Source organism: Fukomys damarensis, unplaced genomic scaffold (assembly GCF_012274545.1).
Source record: "Fukomys damarensis isolate Sample0158 unplaced genomic scaffold, DMR_v1.0_HiC HiC_scaffold_39, whole genome shotgun sequence".
NCBI classification, from domain to species: Eukaryota; Metazoa; Chordata; class Mammalia; order Rodentia; family Bathyergidae; genus Fukomys; species Fukomys damarensis.
In genome coordinates, this window is record NW_022900951.1 from 33584255 (window position 1) to 33595478 (window position 11224).

Consider the following 11224-nt stretch of genomic DNA (forward strand, 5'->3'; position numbering starts at 1 on the left):
TGTTACTCTTCTCCAGTGTCTGCTTCCTGATCACCATGAAGTGAGCAGTTTTGCTCCACCATGCCCTTCTGCCATGATATTTGTACCATGGAGGCAACAGACCACACACTGAGACCTCTGAAATCATAAGCCAAGCTGAACCTCTCTTCCTTTTAGTTGTGTCAGGCATTTTGTCCTAGCAATGGGAAAGCTGACCAATACATTGTTTTTTATAATGCCATCTTTTCCATTAATAAACATAATATAGGGATTTTTTTTACATCAAAAATATTCTACTTTGGGGGCCGGGGATTTAGCTCAGTGGTTCTGCCACCTGGCTCGCAAGCACAAGGACCCGAGTTTGATCCCCTATACCAAAAAACAAAAATATTCTACTTTGACATTAATTTGATGGCTTCATAGAATTCCATTCTGTGAACACAAAATTTGTGAGTATCCATTCAGATAAGCCAAAATCACTACATATTTAATTCAGAAATCAGACACACAAGCTTAAATATTGCATGGTTTCTCTTATGTGATAAACCCAAACTATAAATAAAATATAGACAACAAGAAATATAAGGTCATTCTCAAATAGAAAGAGGAATGAGAGATGGAAGGGGGAGGGAGGGGAGGGAAAGGAGATTGGAAGAAAGGAATTGAAGGGAAAAAATGAAAATAGAGCATTTGCAAATGAGAGCAGGATTAAAAGATGGAAGGAGCAAGGAGGAATGGGAAGAATAGGGGGTGAAAAAAGAATTAAGATGTGTTATGTACACATACACACTCCCTGTGATAAATGTAATCATTATGTACTGCAAACATGTACTAATAGAAAAAGAAAAGGACTTAAGGCCAGGTAGTTTGCCAAAAAGGTAGATAAAATGCAGAAGAATAAAAAAAGGAAAAGGGTGTGTATGTTAATTATTGCTCTGTAGCAAACCACCCTAAACTTACTGGGGGCGTAACAGTTTACTTAAAACCAGTAAGTTTATTTAGGAAACAATTCTGACTAAGCTCATCTGAAAAGTCCTCTGGTCTTTGTCAAGCTTCCTCATGAATCTGTGGTTAGTTTTAGGTTGGCTTTGTTGATCTTGGCTGAGCTCCCTTACATATCCGAGACATCATCTAGGACAAGAGAGCTGGCTACACTCTAATGCATATAGTTTCTGATTGTCTGGCAAGCTAGTCTGGGCTTATTCTCACAAAAGTCACAGGGTTCCAAGACAGTGAGCAGAAGGCTGTGTATTCTCTAGAGACCTAAGCTTCTGACCGTCACAATGACATTTTCAGTACATTCTATTCAAAGTAAGGAGGAAGAAATGGTATAATTGACACTGTGAAATAGAAAGAAAAGGGCTAAATGTGTAAGGAACATGGGAAGGGTAGGGAAAAGGAAATAAGGGAAAATAAAAAATACAAGAAAAGGAAAACATGGAAACAAAGTCTTTGTAAATAGGGGAGGATGGAGGGGGTGAAGGGAGGGCAAGGACAAGGGGAAAAATGAGAACCAAGACCTGTCATGTAGAGGTACAAGATCCCAATGGTGAATGTAACTGTACTCTATTCTAGGAGGATGGAGGGTGAAGGGAGGGCAAGGACAAGGGGAAAAATGAGAACCAAGACCTGTCATGTAGAGGTACAAGATCCCAATGGTGAATGTAACTGTACTCTATTCTTAAAAAGTACCAATAAATGAAAACAAAACAAACAAACAAAAAAACAAAGTAAGGAGGAAGACCAGATCAGATTTTAAAAAAGAAGAAATAGACTTCACTTCTTAAGGGAAGAGACATAGCATCACAATAGAAAAGGGCATAGAAAAAAAGGAATTTTGGCAAGTTTTGCAAACATTTGGCCACAGTGTGTGTTATCTAGATCTCAGAAAGCTCTGCTACTCTTGCGCTGGAGCCCACAGGCCGGCATTTGATGGAGATCTGCAAGCCATGCTATCACTACCCCTTTTAGAGGTGCTGCTACCACTAAGTAGGAATCCAGGAGGCCAAAGCCTTATTGATGCTGTTAAAACTATTAACACTGACTGTTGACTCTTGACGTTGCAATTTGTTGAGAACAAATCATTGCCTGCAGTTCAGTTCCTGCTCTTGAAGGGATTCCCTACAGATAGGAAAAAAGCTCTTCTTTTCCCTGCATTATAGTCTCCCCACCAGTACTTCCAACTGGAAGATATAAAACGAAGACTGTTGAGAAGAAAATCTGCAAAATATAGTTTGTAGGCTTCTAGATCTCTGTGGTGCAGAGAACATTGAAAGTAAAGCTGAGAGCTAAGTAAAAATTTACTGTAAAATAATATCATTTTAGAAACTAGTCCTCCATTGCTGGATATTTAGATTGTTTCTTTTGAAACACAATATAAATGTGGAAAGCGAAGGTATCAATGAGACTGGTTCCAAATAAACAATGATATTTAGTTTCTAAGAAAGGTTTTATTGTTGTTGTTGGTGGTGGTTTTTTCTGGTTGTTTGTTTGGTTTTTTGGTACCAGGGATTGAACTTGGGACCTTGTGTTTATGAGGCAGGCAGCAGATCCCCTGAGCTAAATCCCCAGCCCCAAGAAAGGTATTTTTAAAATGAACATATCCTCCTTGAGCTTAGCAAGACATAGATAACATAAGAAACAGAGCAACTCTATCTCTGCTCCATCCTTCCATGAATTGTGTTCCTTCTGACTGGAAGACACTGGAGTGCTGTCCATGCAGTTATTCAGTCTACCTCCAAACTATTGTATTTCCCCTATATTCCCATTTGGTTGAGATCTTCAGGGATTATTCTTAAATCATCATTATAACCTTTATATTTATAAACACAAAACATTTTATTTGCACTTTTCCTTGTCCCAGCAGTCATACTATAAATATCAAGTCTTGGTAGCAATTTTTCAAGAAGCATTTCTAGTGTTTGGCCTCTATCAACAACATGTAAACAATCATTTGTATTATAAATGTAAAATTATCTGTAAAATAATCAAATGAGGGTATTCAGAGGTGAAATTCCTTCCCACTACCATGAAATTTTATTGATTTTTTTCCAATATAGACTTTAATAAATTTGATCATAATCACAGAAAGATTATAATTATCTTCTGTAAATATGTAAAAAATATACATGATGTATTTCATCTTGTTGAACCTTTGGTTTTAATTTAGTTAAATCTATCTAGTATTTAAACACTGTAGGATAGTATGTATATGCTAAAATTTTTCATTGATTGTCTTCCTCAGTACAGTGCAAAGTACACGAAGACAGGGATCTTGTTTATTTTTCTCACAGCTGTATCTCCAGTGCTTAGAAAAATGTTAGGCAAATAGTAGTTATCCAATAATTTTGTAGGATGAATGAATACAGAAAAATGCCAGGGAAATAGTATGTGTCCAATCTTTTTGTAGGATGAATGAGTATAGAGTAAATCACTATTGATGAATGTTTGGATTGTTTCCAAATTAACCATTTTAATAACGAATTATGCAATTAGTATTCTTAGAGATATGTTAGCAGACTTTTTGGAAAAAGACTTGGGCTCCAAGGATTCCAAAAGACCAGGCTCAGCCATTTCCCCATAATATCAATCATGGCAATCAGCACTGATAAGGAAAAGGAAAGGAGTTTTAATCAGCATGAGCCACGTTGGAAGCACAGAGAGGTCCAAGATCCATCTTTGAGGGGCTGCCAGAAGCTTTGGGGTTTTATAAAAGGGATACAAACATAAAGGTTGAGGGTTTGCATAGCTGCCAGACTAGGTAATCCTGGTCAAGTCATGGTTTGGTTGATCAGTATCTCAAGAGCAGTTCTGCAACATTCTGGGAGCCATCATTACTTGAGGAGGCAATTCAGTTCCCATACTGAGATGGTGGTTTTTGTTTAGAGGGGCAGCTTTGGTTCATTATGGTAATTGTTCTCACCTGGGGGATGACCTTATCTTGGGGTGATCTTCAGGGCTCTGCTTTTCCTGGAATTCGAGATGACTGTAGGTTTAGGACAATGACTAGAGACTATGAGGTATTGCTAAAACCGATCTGGAATCGGACACTGTAAAAGCTAGCAAATGGATATCCTTGAAAATCCTGACAATTATTTGTTACTCATGGTGTTTTCAGTCTTGAAAAGGAACGAGTTAGGCTATGGAAATTCAGGAGTAATAAAGGAGAAGATGAAGGCGGAGATGCCAAGCTTTATCCTGCTTTTGGTTATCCATTGGGCATCTGCAGGTCCAGCCTCTAGATTCTTTTTATAGATATATTTTGTAAATGTATTTATTTCTGCAGGGTTAATAGAAAATGAATTATTGGATTAATGAGCAAAAATACAATTGAAGAATTTCAACCCTTCTGAAATTCCAACATATTTGGGAAGTTCTCAGAGTGAAGTGAAGTGACACCTGCATTTAGAGCCCAGTCTTCCTAGCTATCAGCTAGTACTCCCATTATCAGTCTCACAAATATTGTCCTGTTATTAAGTGGCATTGACCTTTTCCTTCTTTTTAGTGTGTTCTGTTTTGAGGAAGTTTAAGGTTTTCACCATTCAACTGTCATTCTGCTAAAATGAGAACAGTGCCCTTTGTCTCTACTATTTTTTGTTAAGCAGGCTATATTGGCTTCACAACTTTTTGTGCTCCATATATCTTTATGAATTTTTTCTAATCTAGCCATTAAAAATAAATTCTTTGACCTCCAAGACTCAGAGCAAGCCTCTGGAGGAAAAGTAAGGACATGTATCTTTCATTTCACATCTATATCAAGCTGACACCTGAACATCCCTAACACTCTGCTGCTAGCAAGTGTCTTAGTTACTTTTTTCATTGCTAGGACAAAATACCTGACACTAAAGGAGAGGTTTATTTTAGCTTACAGTTTGTAGAGATTTCAGTCCATAGTCAGTTGGTTCCAAGGTAGGGCAGCATGACAGAGGAGACACAGTCTGTGGCAAGGCAGGCAGAAAGTAGTAGCAGCAATCAGCTCTCCTTTCCCTTTTATCCCATCCAGGCTACAAGCCTATTGGTCAGTGCCACTTTACTAAATAAATCAGTGGAGTAATTTAGTTATCACATACCTTTGATCCATATTCATATACCCTAGATTGAGTTCAGCCACTTCTCCTATTTAGATCTAGCTCAGCTATCTCAGAAAAGCCCCACCTATGAACGCATGAGGCTTTGGAGAGACATCTAGATACAAGCCATAACATCAAGTCTCCATGAACCAGTTTTGTTGAGCTTAGTTCCCTCTCAATTTTGTTGAATTCCTCAGGACCTCTGGCAAACATATCCTTAGCAGCCTCAGTCCTGGAGACATTTCTATATCCCAGAGGAAAAGTCATCCTGGTTACTCAGAAGCCCTAGAAACACATAGATATAGTCATAAACATAGAACTCTATGTATATGAACATATTCAAAAACTTCATATAAGCATGTTTTCAAATAGTTCAAGGTTTCCCCCTTAATCTTAAAACATTACTCTTTTAATCAATTGGGTAGAGAACTTCCTTTATAAAATATTGTTGTGGTTATAGATGTAATATATTACCATTTAGAAAATATGGGGAATAGAGTAAATATAAAAAAAAAAAGAAAAGAAAATCACCTACAGCCTTACATCACAGAAGTGCCATTGAAAAATTTATACACGTTTTCTTCTAATCTTTTTTCTACATGACCTTAAATAGATAAGATCATATAATACATATATGCTTATGTTGTTGACCTTTGTCTTAATATTAATTCAATAATTTCCTTTTAAGACTAAAACTGTTTTTATATACATACTTCTTGATGATTGTATGCTAGTCCATCGTTGTAATATATGCTATGTCATGTGTGTTTTAAAAGATATACTCCAAATTTATGCAGACTAGAAGTCAGTCATATTTTCTTACATCTGCTCAGTCTTGAAGAATTCTATGTCAGAACAGTTTCTTTTTATCTGTCCCAGGCATTTTAATCCCAACTGGAGGAACTGGAGAGTTTTTCACATATTCTGGTCCACTCCTCTAGACCAGTTTGTCAGAATCTCTGGGGGATAAGCCCAGGTATTCATAAACTTAAAAGTTCCCAGTGGACTCTACTGCAGATTTACTACTTCAATGCCTCCTCTCTAGCCCCACTGCCAACTTTCAATCAGGTTACTGCAATGACCTCTCAACTCTTTTCCTGCTTTTGGTCTTTTCCTTTGGTAACTTCTCATCCTTCTCCCTGCTTCCCACATTACTTTTCCAAAACTTAGGTCGTGTTACTCCACCAATGAAAGACTCTCCACCGCTCCTACTGCATATGCTAGAGAGTCTAACCTGACCTTAGCCTGAGCGTAGCCTTGTTTCATTGTGGCCCAACTGACATTTCTGCTTTCTTTACTCCACAGACCCTCTAGTGTTCTGTGCCATTTTTTAGAGTAACCTTTCTGCTTTTGTTCAAGCCACTACCTTTGTTCATGTTGTTTCTAGCCTGTAATGAGTATCTTCCCCAATCCTCAAATATCACCATTATTATTCTATTCATATTTCAAAACCCATTTCAAATTTCACACCCTTATTCAATCAGTCAACAATCACTACTGAGTCACTCACTACTCTGCACAACTCATTTGTGTAGCAGCTTTCTTTCAGTTCCATTGTATCTGGGTGCTGATGGCACAATGGGGAAACAAAGCAAACAAAGTTACTTTCTCCTGTTAGAGTTTACATTTTAGTGGGAGACCTGGTGAGAAACACACAAGCAAAAACCAAACATATAAACAAGAAAATATTGAAGTCCTCTGCAGGCTGTTAGAACAGGATGGCTATTTTCATTTGAAATGGCCTCTCTTAGATGGTGACTGAGATTTGAATAACAGGAAAGAAGGGACCAACCATTCAGAGTTTAGGGGGTAAAACATGCCAAAGAGAGGCCCAGCCATTGGGACAGGTACTCAGAGGGTATACAGTCAGCTTGTTTAGGCCAAAGCAAATGAAGCTTAGGGGCAAAGGGAGAGCAGTGGCAGAGAAATTTGGGGCTAGCTCATAGCTAAGCCAAGGTAGAGAGTTGAAATTTGATTCCAAGTGCAAGGAAGGAAAGCCAATGGAAGTTTTTAGGTAAGAGGGTGACAAGATAGAATTTGTGCTTGAACAAAATCCTTCTGGATGCTGTGTGAGCAACAGATTCAGGGGGTGGCAGTAAGAGTTGGGACCGGTAGGTACTTTCGTGGTAGTCCAGTTTTTCTTGAAGCATTTCAGTTTAAAGCAAACAAAAAGCAAAGTTTCCCATGCTTTTTAGACAAAAGATTAAAAGTCTTACTTGCACAGAAAAAGTCTTTTTTGCTTCCTGCTCTTGAGCCTTGCTGTTTTTCAGTTTCCCAAATGCACCTTTCTTTCAGGCTCTAGGACCTTTGGACTGACTTTGGTTATATATTATTTTCCCGTGTAGCAAAATACAAGTAACATAAAGTTTACCACTTTACCCATTTTAAAGTGTACAATTCAGTGGCATTAAGTGAACTCACAATCTTGTGCAACCATCACCACTCTCTAGCTCCAGAAATTATTCATCATTCCAAGAGGAAACCTGTACACATTGAACAGTGACTCCCTAGTCTTCTTTTCCTCTAGTCCCCAGAAACCACTAATCTGCTTTCTGACTATAGACTTGCCTGTTCTGGATCATTCATATGAAAAAAAAAAATACAATATGTGGCCATTCTGTCTGGCTTCTTTCACTTAGCATAAAGGTTCATCCATATTGTAGCATACATGGGTACTTCATTACTTATTTTTTTTTTCTTTTTTGCACCAGGGGATTGAACTTGGGACCTTGCACTTGTGAGGCAGGAGGCAGAACCACTGAGATAAGTCCCTGGCCCTTTATTGCTTCTTATAGCTAAATAACATTTCATTATATGGACACACAACACTTTGTTTATCCATTCGTCACTCAATGGACATTTATTTAGATTGTCTCTACTTTTTCATCTATTGTGAATAGTACAGATGTAAACATTCTCATTCAAGTTTTTGTGTAAATGCCTATTTCCAAATCTTGTGGTTATATGCCGTACCTGGGAATGGAATTGCTGGGTGATAGCTGCAGCAACATTTTGTTGAACTATAAATCAGTGAATCTATGATGTGTTCATTTTCTGTAGCTACTGTGACAAAACACCAGAGACCAGGCATATTAAAACTGTAGAAATTTATTCTCTCACAATTCTGGAGGTGAGGCATATGAAATAAAAGTGTTAATAGAGCTATGCTTCCTCTAAGATTCTGAGTTGACTTTTGCCTCGCTTCGTCCTGGCTTCTGGAGGTGACCACTGATCCTCGGTGTTCTCTGGCTTGCAGTTGCATCGCTCTGATCTCCTTTTTTTGTTGCCACATGACCTTTCCCCTGTGTAACTTTTCCTTCACTTTATCATCCTATTTGATTAAGGGTCCACCCTACTACAGTATAACCTCATTTTAACTTAAATAATTATATTCCACATTCTTTCTAAGTAAGGTCACATTCGGAGGTGCTGGGCCTAGGATTTCAATATATCTTTTGGAGGCACACAGTTCCTATCAGTGACTTCCTGATAGATATTATTGCACATCTGTATTCCCCTGGGGATCTTGTTAACATGGGCTTGGAAGCGGGCCTGACTTTCAACAAGTTCTCCCCTGGATGCCATTACTGCTAGTTCAGGGATAGGGTAACAAACATTTCTGTTTCTCCCAAACTTTTCAAGTTTCAGTAGTACAAATCTTGGATACAGACAAGTCCTTCAGTCCTTGGCAAACTGGGATGATTTGCCACCCTATATCAAAGCAACAGTTTGAGTAGTAAGCGTTTAATTTTGAGGTATTTCAATTTACCTATGAATTTTAATGAATATTTATATATCTTTAAATTAATGATTTATTTTTGCAAGAACAATTCAAGTTTTTGAGAATCTAGACATAATTAAATACTCCAAAAAAGCTCCAGAATAATTGTGAATTGCTGAGTTAATTTAAAGTGATGTGTGTCATCTGTGCATATCCTGAATCAACTCATCAAATTAATTGATGGTGCTTAGCAATGTTCCCGTTGGGATGAATATTGGGATTTCTGACCTCTTTACAGAGTAATTATACATGACCAAGACCTTTTAAGGCTAGGGGTATGGACTGGGATTGAAGTCTTAAGAATCCTTTCCTGCTGCTGCAACTGTAGGAATCAGCCTGGGAACTGTAAAAGTGAAGGAAAAAGCTCTTTTAAGAAGTTGGGCTTAAGTTCATCACAGTAGGAGCGATGGCCTCAACTTTTTACATTAGAACCACCTGAAGAGATTTAAAAACTGCTGCGGCCAGGTGTAGTGGAGCAGGACTGTACTACCAGATCTCTGGGAGACAGGCAGGGGGATTGCAGGTTTGTGCCCAGCCTGGGTAACTACCACATAGTGAGACCTTGTCTCAGAGGGGGGAAAAATAGGCCAAGGCTATAACAAATGACTCAAAACAGCTGGGACTGGGCACAGAGCTTTATATATTTTTAAAACTCTCCAGATGATGCAAATGAGCAACCAGTATTGAAGGTCACCATATAGCATCTCCCTGTGTAAAAAGACACCTCTCTCACTCTGCCCCAATATTCTTTCTTCTGCACCCATATTGCTCTCTACTCCGCTCTGGGCCCACATACCATTCCTCATTTCTTATGAGGGCCTCCTCTTTCTCATATTTGTGTTCTTGTACAGTGATTCACTGACCTGGAACTACGTTCAGCTCATTGGAGGTAATAATTACTCCTGCAACAACTGATCTTGGAAAGCTTTTGCCAAGCTGTCTTGAGTCGTTTTCACTCTTTCACAAAAAGTAGCTTTAACATCATTCACGACTGAGCCTGTGATAGTGTTTTGACTATAGATTCTCTCAGGAATCAAACTAAATCGCCCACAGAATCTATATTCAGTGTTTCTTTACTGGGAAATCCGGGTTGGAGTGTAGATTATTTTTATTGTGATATATAATTCACAAGCAATATAAGTCATTCTTTTAGGGGCTGGGGATTTAGCTCAGTGGCGCTGTGTCTGTCTGGTAAGGTCGAGGTCCTGAGTTCAATGTCTGGTACTGCAAAAAATAAATAAATAAATAAATAAATAAATAAATAAATAAATAAGTCATTCTTTTAAAGGATGCAATGCAGTGGTTTTTAGTATATTCAAAACAATGTGCAACCATCACTATTATCTAATTCTAAAACCGAACCCTCCAATAGTCACTTCATTCCTGTTCTTCTACCACCACATCTACTTTTTTCTGTATGGAATCATCTATTCTGGATGTCTTCTACAAACGGGTCATTTAATATGTGCTCTTTTGTGTCCTGCTTATTTTACTAAGCACATTTTCAAATTTCATCTATGTTGTAGCAGATGTTAGTAGTACTTCATTCCTTTTTATGAATACTTTTCCATTCTACGAATATACCATCCATTTGTCAATTGATGGATATTTGAGTTAATTCTACCTTGTCATTAGTATGAATGATTGTGCCATAAACATTCACTTAGAGTTTTCATGTGGACATGTGTGTGTTCGTTTGTTTGTTTTCTCTTGGTCAATGCCTAGGAGTGGAATTCTTATGGTCATTCTATATTCAACTTTTGGAAGAACTTTTCAAGTTGTTTCAAACATTATGGTTTTGACTCCTTTTTTGCAGCTCTTCATAGGCGTCAGATAGCCCGTACTCACTAGGTGGGACAAATGATTTTCGAGTACATTGAACATTTTTTTGTTATCTGTTAAACACTTTTGTATGCAGGAAGAATGTTGCAGAACCTCCTTTCATTTGGCCTCATCATTTCCAAATGTGAAGAAATCTAAAAAGCGGAGCTACTGGGGAACCTGTGGATACCCGTGGTGACGAAGAAGAGTTGGGGGTCTCTGGTTGAGCTCTCGCGTTCCTGACCATTCTTCCAGCCCTGTCATAGTTCCTGGCAAGGACATGACTACTGGGCTATTTCTGTTTAGAGAAGGCCCGCTGAGCGTCCACAAGCAGAAACATGACTGATTCTGGGGATATCCAAGACATCTCTGCAAAGCAGAAAGCTAAATGCCCGGGAGATCTGTGAGCGGTTTCCTGACCTCTGACACGGCCTCTACACATTCCAGTTCCCTCACCACCCCTCAACTCAGCAGGGGGTCTGAGCTTGCGCTGGATTGCTGACTGGCAGCTTTCCCAGCATGCGCAGTTGCTCCAGAGCTGCTCCTTCTGCGAGAGTCCCAGCGGGGCGCGCGC